This window comes from Talpa occidentalis, unplaced genomic scaffold (assembly GCF_014898055.3).
Source record: "Talpa occidentalis isolate TD23 unplaced genomic scaffold, MPIMG_talOcc4v2.1 talOcc4.13, whole genome shotgun sequence".
Classification (NCBI taxonomy): Eukaryota; Metazoa; Chordata; class Mammalia; order Eulipotyphla; family Talpidae; genus Talpa; species Talpa occidentalis.
In genome coordinates, this window is record NW_023601322.1 from 46,449,666 (window position 1) to 46,461,458 (window position 11,793).

An 11,793-nucleotide genomic window follows, 5' to 3' on the forward strand; every position below is an offset into this window, starting at 1 on the left:
AAGTGAACTGTACCTTCCTTTGTGCCATAAGCCAACAGCGGTCTCATAAACAATTCAAAAATAACAAAACCACTAAGGACATCATTCGTCCTTACAAGGAACTGATTAAAACCTGGGACATTTTCTTCGGACTGTTAACACATGGCCTCTGGAGATGGTGCTATATGATCTTGCTGACAAAGATCTGGTGTGACCGGCTGTGTGACCTTCCACAGTCAGCTCCTATGTGCCATCTATGGAGCAGAACAATAGTATTTGTCAATTATGGACTTGACAAGATAGTCTCACTCTTCTCTCTCATACTCTTAGAAAGTACAGTCACTGGGATTTTTCAAGCCTCTCTGGCACAGCCTGAGAGCCAATCCACTAGCACACCCTGTCCCCTCCCAGCTTTATTCTGATAGAGTACCCAGTTGTCAATGCCTGAAACGCAACATATATTTAAAAATGCTGTGGAATAAATAAATGCATGAATAAACCATTTTTCTAATGTGATTTTTAAAAAATTCAAATTGAATCTGTGTCCTTGGATGTGAGTTTCCTGGAGGCAGGACCAGCACCATAGTGCGTTTAACTCCTCATTTCCCTTGTGTTCCCCACTTAAGTTCCCACCCCAGCACAAAGTAAACACTAAGTAAATGCTTTTGGAATGAATGAATGCACTCTACTTAGTAGATATCTATAATTCCAACTGCGAGTATACCAAAAAAAAAAAATAGAATAAAATTTGACAAGCTATTGAACATAACATAACTGCAAATCTTAGCTATGAAAACAAACATTAACATAACAGAAAACTGCCTGGCCTGGATCTCAAATGGATAAATACAGGCAAATCAGATCATTCACTGGGCTTTCCTTTAGGCATTACTGCAATGGGGTACTGGATTAGAAATACATGTGACAAGATTTTCATCCTCACTATTAGTAGAAAGCAAAGAAGCAAGTAAAGACCACAAAAACTGAGAAGATAGGATTCAAATATTTTATAACTTGTTTTAGCTTTCAAAGTGTAATTATTAACAAATTATGTTTTGCCATAGTTTGATCATCAGGAGAAGCAGTTGTATTTGGCCAGCCATATAAGATAAAATCAACAAAAACTACAAAGCTAAGATTATTTGACAGCATGAGGAAAATGAGTTTTGAATTGATAAGAAAACCCTTAAAATTAGTATACATTTTGTCTCATATTCTGCTAGAATGACTTCTGACCTTGGACATACTGCTTAATACAAGTTCATCTCTGACTTGCCAAAACAGGTTAAATTAGATGAACAGTTTTCAATGGGGGGTGATTTTGCTCTTCTGCCCCCTCCTAGGAGGACATTTAGAAAAGTGTGGAGACATTTCTGGTTGTCACAACTAAGAGGGAGAAGTAGCTACAGACATCTAGTGTGTGGAGGGCAGGGATGCTGCAGTATCCTACAGTGAACAAGACAGCCCTTTAGAACAAAATAATCACACCTATTAAAAGTAGACATTGAGAAAACCTGAATTAAATTATTTCTCAACTCCCTAAAATAAATTAGAATGCTGCTAAATATGGGACAATAGCAACTTATTCACAAGCTATAGGTAGCCTATGATAGAAGTTACAGCTACTTTGAGCTGAAAAGTTTAGAAACTTGAAAGATAATTTATTTGGACATAAACCCGAGCCTACCACACTTACACTCTGTAATTCATGTTGGTGATTAATGCACGACTCTGCCCTTCACAGCTTCCTTCTATTTCCCTCTCACCATTTGCTCCATAGCAATGGGTATTGTTTGTTTTGGACACAGATGCAGTTCTGTTTTGAAAAGACTGACAATGATATTCTCCTTGTCCTCACAGTAGAAAAATAAATGGCTCTAAAGATTACTAATGATCAACTGCCATTCACACAAAATACAAAGATGACAACAGCTGGAAGAATGGAAACTTCCATAATATATTCAGAGTCCATCAACAGGATGGAGGTCAACTGACAGCTGCTAATTTACATGGGATGCAAAACCAAGCAATATGACTTACCCTATTATCATTCTTAAAACTACCAAATTTCTGTGTCATTCAATTAATAAAACAAATGAAATATACTCATGGACCTGCACAGAACTCTTATCAACTAGGAAATCGCTTGTACAGTGGTATTTTTCCAAGTACTTTTATCAAAAGGATGATGTGCTCTATTGGTCAAGACTTATCAAATTCTTGGTCTATTAGTCGTAGAAGTTCCTATTCTAAGTTCAGTTGCTTGTGTTAAGCTGCCTGAAAAGTATCCTCTGGGAATAAAATCACAGCAAGCTCACAGTTTTAGAAGAGAAAGAGCAGGGGGGAATCTGTTGTAACCATCCTTGGAAATTAAGTTCATAAAGATTTTAAAGTGCTATGCTGACATCTCTAGTAATTCACTATGACCAAGTCTAAAGGGTGTAATGACAGGGAATTAAAGGATATTTTTGCCATAAGGCAAAAAGAGGAGAATCTTTATATTTGCCTTGATATGTGACCATAATAATAATAATAATAAAATGAGTGGCTGGAAGGCCAGTGGTTACATTTTCAATCAAACCCAGTCTTATCTGGTTCCTCCCAGAATTCTAAAATGTTAGGGATTTCACAGATTTTTTTTTTTTCCCTATCAAAACCTGTCACTAATTGGTTCAAACTCATTCATCAGCTATTTTCTGGGTGCCTAACACATGTCAAGCAATTTCTAGGCTTTTGAAGGATGAGGTGAACAAGTCCTTACTTAAACCAAAAGCCCCCTAGGAAACACAGGAAAGTAAGAACTTACCCTCTAAGTGAAATAGCAGACAACAGCACATCATGAAAGGAAAGACATGGAGGAGAGGTGTATGTAATCCAGTTTTAGGGGAGGCCTGGAAGCTTCTTGGAGGAGGAAAACTCACAACAAGAAAGGTGGGTACAAATGTGCAAAATCCCACAAGTGAGAGAAGACAGACACACTCCCCCCTCCAATCACACAAAAGGCAGAGCTGTCCATCAGGTATACAATTGTATGCCCCCTTTTACAATTTCCTGTTTTTACTCACCATTTATTCCACAACAACGGGCAAACTTACACAGATTCTTAGACAAATTGAAAAAGAGTATGTGAAAAAATTTCACAGAAACACAAATGAAAGTTTTGAAAAGCCTACCTTCTCCCCAAGTTTTGATCACGCTGGCTCCCTACACAAGTATGTGCCTTCAGAGCCAAAGGGCTTGGCCCCACTGTCTACTCCTTACCCCAGATTCATGCAAGTCAGACTTACATGGGCAGGAATCAGTGGGAAGAGAAGCTGATGTTTGCTGTACTCACCATCATAATAAGAAAGGTATGCACAATGCCTGATTAAAAGTAAAGTACATTCAGCTAATCGGACAGTTGATCCCACAAGTCAGAGGGTGTGAAATGTCAGCTCACAAAGTGCATCTGAACAGCAAATATATTCTGTTTACCTTAGCAGTCTCCTAGAAAGTTCGATCCAGTATTTTTAAATAGGAAGGTTTCACATATTTTTAAATGCAGATTTCTAACTTGAAATTTTTCAAAATAATAGTTATCCCTTTTAGACAAAATAAGATCCCCACTTTATCACAGTCTCCAACACTGTGGAGACTCACTGTCCTGAGGGGGATTTTTCTCCCTCCTTCGGGTCTTTGCTTAAAGAACTTCTAATAGTAGACATGTGGCTATGCTCAGTTTTCAAAGATAAGAAAATAAAAGTGGTATCAAGAGGACTAAATTTTCCTCTGTCTGCAGTTCCCTTACCTGACTAGTCCAATAGACATCCAAATTAGTGACCCTGGATTTAGGTCTTTTTTGGGGGGGGTAGCGGGGGGAGATGGATTTAGGTCTTAATCCCACTTGCCAAACAGTGTCAACTCAGTGTACCATGCATAGATACAGAAAACCAAAGCAAAGCCAGGGTATATGCTTACTTATGAACTTGGACTGACATCAGTGCTAATTTGGATCCATTCGAACAGTTCTGGGACTTTGTTTATAATCTGCTCCTTTATTTTTATTTGAAATTAAGACAATAATAATGGTCAAAAAAGTGTTTTGTAATTTGTACTTCCCATTTTTAAGCTTGATATAAACACAAAGGAAGAAATCATGAAGAAGAATAATGGCCCATAATTGCAAGATAAGAGAACTTTAAGGGACTTAGTGTCCCAGTGTAAGGATCAGTGCTAGGAAGACATAATACAAGGGGAATCAAGCACTAGATGGTTCATGTAGCACATTCAATAATTTTCTGTCCTGACCTTCCTACCAAAAAAGCTGCTTGATAATACACATGTCCATTTGCACACAGACTGGCTGTATGCAAAATAAAGAGGGCTATCAAATCTGATGTGAGCTAAGCATAATACAAAAAGCCCAGAGACACAGAAAAGGGAAAGAAAGTCCAAATTTGCTAAATTCTGAATTCGTATCTGCACGGTGTTGGGCACCTGACACATATTATGATCACACCAAGTTGTCTCCCTAAAAATATCTACATCCAGCAGGTCCTACACTGAAAAATGGTCAAAGCAAAGTTGCCAGGTCTGCTTCACCACCATATTTCCCTTCTACAGAAATCTACCCAGTTTCTCATACTACAGACCAGGGGAGCAATCCTGTATTCTTTCTTTTCCCATAATCCATCAGCAATTTTGTAAATTCTACCTCCAAAACACTCCTGAAGTCTCTCCGTTCCCATCCATCTCCACACCCAACTTCACCCAGCTGGATACCTGAAATGACACCCTAACTGAACTTGCCTGTGGCACAATATCCTACAGCGGGCAGATGTAGTAGGCCTCTCGATACAAAGATCATGTCACACCCTTGCTCAGAGTGTGCAAAGCCTTCTCATGGCAAGAAAAGTTAAATGCACAGCCCTCCACATGTCTTTCACTGGTCTTCACCCTCCGGCCCAACCACCCTTCCAGCTACTCTTTCCCCACTGACGCTTTCCTTCCTCTTCTGCCCTCCAATGTTCTGTCTCATACGTGCTTCCCTCTCCTAAACAACTTTGTACTCTGCTCCCTACCTGGCTAGCAAATGCTGACCCTCAGAAAGTCCTTTTCTGGCCCACAAACCCATATTAGGCACTCCTGTCAGTCTTTCTCATAGCATACTTAAAAATTTCCATTGACATATCTGGAAGTTTGTTTGTGTATATCCTCACCAGGACAGATACTCCCTGAAGGTAGAAATTATGTCTGTATCAGTCATCCCCACCCAACAGTACACAACAGACACAAAGTAGAATCCCAGCAGAAATGCCTCAACCTACTCCCCCCCCTTAAAAAAAAACAGGGAGTAAGGCAGCAATGATCTAATCTTAAAAGCTATCATAACAGCTTACACACCAAAATACTGTGTATAAAAAGTGTTGGCATTGCTCATCTGTCCTCCAGCTGAAACTGTTTTCTCAAGGCAAAGAAAAGAAGCATGAACTATTGCTGCTCCATCTCTCACTCTCCACCTGATGCTTTCCTATTTATTTACTATTAATTGTGGCAGCTACAAAACTTTCATCATTTAAGATCCATCTTCGAGATACATACGTAGTCTCGATAATGTCTAGCTTCATTTCACATACAAGGTGAAATCAACACAAAATGAAAGTTCATCTGATGACACTAAGCAGGAGTCCTATCAAGGTGACATCTTTCCCAGAAAGGCATACACAGGTCAGGGAACAGAGTAATCGCTCTGGTGGGCTCACAGTAAAGGTTTCGTTTTTCCATTACTACTGTTGGGAAATAGTATTTCAAAAATAAAATAGGGATAAATTATTCTAGGGCATGATTCTTAAAAATGTAGCACAAGTGTTGAAGCAAAAGATGATTTTATGTGTATGAATGAACTAAAGAGTTTCATTTCTCCCAGGTATCTGCTAATTCATCATTTTTGCTTCATTTTACTTAAGTATATATCATACTTAAGATAATATCTATATTTATACTACTTACTTGTTGAGGGCTCTTTCTGAAGTATGTGAATATGGTTTCTGAATGGTCCTAAATAGTTTTCTCCACTTGGAAATATGTTCCTGTAACTCTCCTCAGTATATGTTTACCAGTGCTACAAGATGAAAATGCTTTATAAAACGCTATTCAAACAAGAGGGACATTTATGCACCTAAAGCAGAAAGCAAAACACTACCGACAGTTAAAGACTGCATTCTCCTCTCTAAGTTCAAATCTCAGTTCCTATTTTTCATCAACAACTGATGAGATTTAACACAGGGTCCCCTCCACCTCTACTCCTCCAGCAGCTTTGCTGTTACTGTGATACCTGCTTTTCCATGGTTTCTCTCATGGGTTTCTCTCACCATAATGGAATGTCCCTTTCTTTCTTTGTCAAATTTTTCACCTTGTCTTATGCTTTTTATTACTGTCTCCCCTACAACAACCAAATATTTCCTAGTTGGCTTTCTCCTGGCCCGACATCAGAGTTGCTTTTTCCACACTCACCACACAGTGTCTTTTTCAACTTAATGTTTTAAAAATCTGCTCCAAACTCTCCTGCTAGCTTCTCCATTTCAACAGCAGCAACATTCCTTTTTTCATTATAATAATTAACACTTATCCAACGGTGATTTTTTTCAGGCTCTTCTTCAGCTTAGAAAGGGGGAACCAAGACACACTTGAGAAACAGTGGGGCAGGGGCAGAGAGGCTGGGCTCTTTCTGCTTCCTTGCTCAGATTGTGGGTGGCGTGGAATTTTCCATAAGGTCTTCCTCCCAGTGGTTTTCTGGTGTCCCTCTTCTTCAGCTAAGAAATCTAGAGTTAGCCATCTGCAAATCTCCCTTTATAATCATAATGATCTTCCTGCCTGCTGTTTCTATCATGCCCTGTCTCTGCTCAGCACCTACCTGCTCACACATGCATTCAATTCAGTCCTACAAACATCTGTTAAGAATGTACCTTGGGCGCAGAGGATATCATCATTTAAAAATCTATGTTAAATAGCTGTGACCACAATAATTTCTGAATAAAAAGAGAATTAAGGACCTGTACTTGTCCTTAAAGAACATATATGTACCTTAAAAACAAAGTTGTGATATATAGTAAGCGTATATAATATAACATACATGCTCTTGTGTGATGACTACAGCAAATAGTGACTATTGTTTATAATGCCGTAGAAGAGGAGTTCCTCCTTATCTGAGATGGATGGCTTCGAAGACTCTAGTGGATGACTGAAACTACAAATAGTACCAGACTCTACACATACTATTATTTTTCTATACATACATAAAGCTTAATTTACAATTAAGCACATTAAGATATTAATGACAATAACTGATAGAATTACAATACACTGTAATAAAGGTTACAAGAAGTTATGAGATATCTCAAAATATCTTAGTGTACATAAATAATTTGTATGTTCAAGCCTCCGTTGATAACAGGTAGCTGGAACCACAGAAAGGGAAACTGCAGGTAAAGAGGAACTACTGTATCATACATTTGAAGGTTGCTAAGAGAGTACATCTTAAAAGTTCTCATCACAAGAAAAAATTCAACTACATGTGGTGATGGACATTAAGTAAACATACTGTGGTGATCATTTCACAATATATACAAACATCGATCATTACACTGCACACTAATAATTGTGCTAATTATATCTCAGTCTTTACAAATAAACAGATAATGGTAAAATCTAAAGTCTGGGCCATATAAAAACTAATTTTTTTGTACCCACTTACTGGTAAACAGAAAAAGTGAAAGTCAAGGAAGGACATCTTCCTTTGCAAGAATCAAGAAAACCTTCACAGAGGAGATCACACAGGATCATGAAGAATGAAAGTAAGTTGTCTAGTTTGGGAGGGTGAGATCCGCTTGGGAAAGCATTGATGACCACACTGCCCAATCTGGACATTGCAAATTACTTCCCTTCTTAATTTTAAACAAACCAGAGTCATTTCTTCCTCCTCAGCCCCCAAATTCTCTTCCTTCTCCTTGTCAATCTATACAACATCTATCCCTCAAGATCCAGTCCAAGGTCCAACTCTCCCTGCTTCCTTTTCTGGTCACTCCAGACCTGAAAGATTCTCCCATTGCCAAATCCTTCTAACCACGTTCACACCACAGGCACTTTATTTTGAAGAGTTTTAGTCTCCTATTCTTCTTTTTTTAATGTATTTATATATATTTTTTACATCATTGTTCATTTTTAAACAATGTTTGTTTTCCTCAGGTGTTGTCTCCACAGAATTTCCTCCATCTATGCACCATCACCACAGTCCCTCTCTCTCTCTGATCCCTCTCTCTCCTCCTCCCCTGCAGGATGTCTCTGATTTAGAACTGTCTGTTTTTGTTTTGTTTTACTTTGCTGTGTTTTGTATTGTTATTGTTTCCCTCCCCCCATGTCTTATTTGGTTCCCCTACATTCCTCCTACAAGTGAAACCATCCGGTATTTTTCTTTTTCTTTCTGACTTGTTTCACTGAGCATAATTCCTTCTAGCTCCATTCATGTTGCTGTGAATGGCATTAGTTTATCTTTATTTGATTGCTGAATAGTATTCCATTGTGTTTATAGACCACTTTTGATCCAGTCATCTATTTTGGGGCATTTGGGTTGTTTCCAGGTTTTAGCTATTATAAAGAGTGCTGCAATAAGCATAGAGGTACAGGAATCAATGTTTCTGAGTCCTCTGGGTAGCTCTCTGGGAGTGGGATTGCTGGGTCATATGGTAGCTTTAGTTTTAGTAGATGGAGGAACCTCCAGACAGCTTTCCACAGTGGTTGGACCAGTTTGCACTCCCACCAGCAATGTAGGAGAGTTCCTTTTTCACCACATCCTCACCAACATTTGTTGTTGCTAGTTTTTTTTGCTATGTGCCATTCTTACTGGTGTAAGGTGGTATCTCACTGTGGTTTTGATTTGCATTCCCCTGATTACAAGAGATATAGAACATCTTTTCATACGCTTGTTGGCCATTTGCATTTCCTTTTTGGAGAAGTGTCTTTCAAGTTCTCTGCCCACTTCAAATCCTACTTTTTAGTTCCTTGTCACATGATTTTGTTTACAAGTGGGTTAAGTTAAAAAGCTGTTTGGTTTGGTTTGCATATTTTATTTCCTCGACACTTTTCAAATGTATGAACATCATAGATGGTTTACTGTACAAATTACAACTGAATTTTTTTAAGGAAATTAAAAATAAATTAGAAGTGTAATTTAAGATATACATCAGATGGGTATTGCAATGGAATTTATAGATGGTAGAGATCATCTAAGAGTTTTAGGATGAACTTAAAAACATTCTTTCCTTAAAGTTCAGGCAGGTCCTTAACTTTCCTTAATCCTATCTTCACCAGATCACTTTCCCACCAGTTATCTTTTCTGTACTATTTCGAACTCACTGCAGAGATAGGCCAAGCTTAACACTTGTTTGAACTCTAATACAGTCCAGTAAAGTGCTAAATAAGCAATTCTGCAGTCAAGGGCTATCTGCATAACAAACTCATGGATGGACCTCACAATCTGAGATCATAACTTGTAGTAGTTTGAGCTCCTCTTCCCTCAACAATTACACATCAAGTGAGTGCAGCAGGAATCAGTGTGGGTGCTCCAAACATTTCTCCTCTTTTAACCCTAATTCTAGGGTATCATGAGGAGTAACTGAAGTGAATGAAGTAACAGAATTTGTAGCATCCCGGGAAGCACCAAATGCCTTCAAAAGGTTCACATTATCAAGCATGAAGAATAAACTATCCCACCAAAGAGACGTTTGCCAACCCTTTAACCTTTTTTGAGTGAAGTGATAGACAACACGTGGAGCCCCTGATGCACTTCTTTCTGCTAAGGACTGAAACTGGAGCCTGCCATGAACATCAAGTACAGCTCCCAATAGCAGGATCCAAAAGCCACTGCCACCAGCAAACCTTACTGAAGACTAAATAATCCTAAAGTGACGGTGAGTCGCAGCGGAGGAAATGCCCAGGCATGGCAGTTCTGGTAATCAGGCTGACTCTATCACAGGCTGCAGTCTCAACAACACAGACCTTCCCTTCACGGAGTTTCCATCTTGGGGCACTAAAGAATTAAGTGCATAAAGACATATATAAAATAAAGCACATTCTCCAGACTTTCATCAGTGACTACGGCATAAAAAGGTAGAGGACAAATCCCAGAGTTCTCCCACCGAGTGAAAACGCTCGCACGGAACCGCAGGGACGCGGCGCAGGGGTGCCAGCTCCTCTGGGCGACACCCCCTCTCCCCGGCGGCGGAGACTGGGGGCCGGCGGCCACGTCGCGGTTCCGGGTCGGGGCACGAGCCGCTGCGAACGGCCCGAGACGGACGAGGCGGCCGCCCCGTTCGCCTTCCTCGCCTCCCGCACGGGAACGGGCAGAAGTTGGCGAGCAGGGAGCCGGAGGCGCAGCAACCAAGCGCTCCCCGGGGTCTCTCTTGGCCAGAGTCCGCGTCCCGGCGCGCCCACGACAGTTGGCTGAGGGGGCGAAGCGGGAAGACGGGGCGCCCCGGGGGACGCCCGGCCCCGCCAGGAAACAAAAGCCGAGCGTCCACCGGCGGGCGCCGGGGTCCCGAGGGCCGGCTGAGGACCGAGGAACCGGCGCCCCCGCTCCTGTCCCGCGGCCCCGGCGGCGCCGGCTGCTCGACGGGCGCCGGAGGGCAGGGCCGCGAGACGGTGGGGCGGCCGCGCCGCGCCCGTCCGAAGTGGGCGGCAAGTGGGGCAGCGCCTCGCGCGAGGGGCCCGCGCGCGCCCGGGGCGAAAGAGAAAGAGAAAGCGCCGGAGCCCGGTCGAGGCGATACCTAGCCGCGCACGCCCCTCGGCCCGCCCGGCGGGGCCCGGGCCCGTCCTCCCCGGCGGCGGCCGCCCGCGCTCGCGCGTCCTCCCGACCACACCGCTCGGCGGCCGCGTCCTCCTTACCCCGAGCGGAGCCGCGCCGCCCGCCACGCCGACGCGGCCGCGGGCCGGGGTCGCGGGCCGGAGCGCCGGGGCTCGGCGGGACCTGCTGGAGCGCCGCTGGCCCGGCGGGGCCCGGCAGGAGGGGCGCAGGGGGTCGCGCGAGGTGGGGGCGCGGAGCCTCCCCCGGCCGCCCCGGCGCGCATGCTCCCGCCGCACCTGCCTCGCTCCCGGCTCCGCAGCCCCGGGACTGGGGGACCCGGCCCGCGAGGTCGGGCGTTCACGTGGGAGGGAGGCGGCCGCGGCTGTGTTCTTATCTGTTACCAGGGAAAGAGTCCCCCCAAATCTTGACTACTTCCTGCCCGACCCCGACCCCTCCCCCCTCCCGCCGCCGGGTCCCGGGGCTTCAGCCCAGGCGGTCGGGTTCACCTTCCAAAGGTTGCTCGCCCCGCTCGGGAGTCTCTCCGTCCAGCCGATCCCCCCTTTCCCGCTCTTGACTTTGCTACACGCGCGTCCGCGGACACCCTTTGAAGGGTAAATGGCTTGCAGGCTTTCCTGCCCTCCTGCCACTGGGCTGGCCCTGCCCATGGGGCATCTGCATTTTGTTACATTGTTGTAAGTTATGTTGTTTACTTCCGTGGGCCCTGCAGCAGTGTTGAGATACTCGCCAAGAGAAGCAGAGGCAGGAGGACGCACCAGAGAGAGAAGTGGAGCGAGAAGCCAGAGAGGCCCAGAGTGAAGACTTGTCAGGGGCTTGGAGGCCTCCCTGCCTCCTGCCCCCTCACCCCCCACCCCTGCCTGCCGTGTACCTGGTTGCTGCACTACCTGTAAAGGCTCAATAAAAGCCTGAGAAAGCCACCGAGGGCTGCAGGACTCTACCTGTCTGCCTTGTCATAGAAACCCTGCTCTGTGCCCATCCTG

The 11,793-nt window shown here is 43.5% G+C and overlaps 1 protein-coding gene across 4 annotated transcripts in view; it reads right to left on the minus strand.

The window, feature by feature from the left end:
• L3MBTL4 (L3MBTL histone methyl-lysine binding protein 4) overlaps positions 1-11,448 on the minus strand; it is a 425,819-nt gene extending 414,371 nt beyond the window's left edge. For 2 of the 4 annotated variants that reach the window (XM_054694196.1, XM_054694190.1), the window contains exon 1: positions 5,968-7,385. The gene's annotated coding sequence lies outside the window, so the exon portion shown is untranslated. Of the gene's footprint in view, positions 1-5,967; positions 7,386-10,896; positions 10,934-11,301 lie in introns of those variants that run through there. The other 2 variants (XM_054694193.1, XM_054694195.1) reach the window with 2 other exon arrangements.
• Between the last annotated feature and the right edge of the window lie 345 nt (positions 11,449-11,793).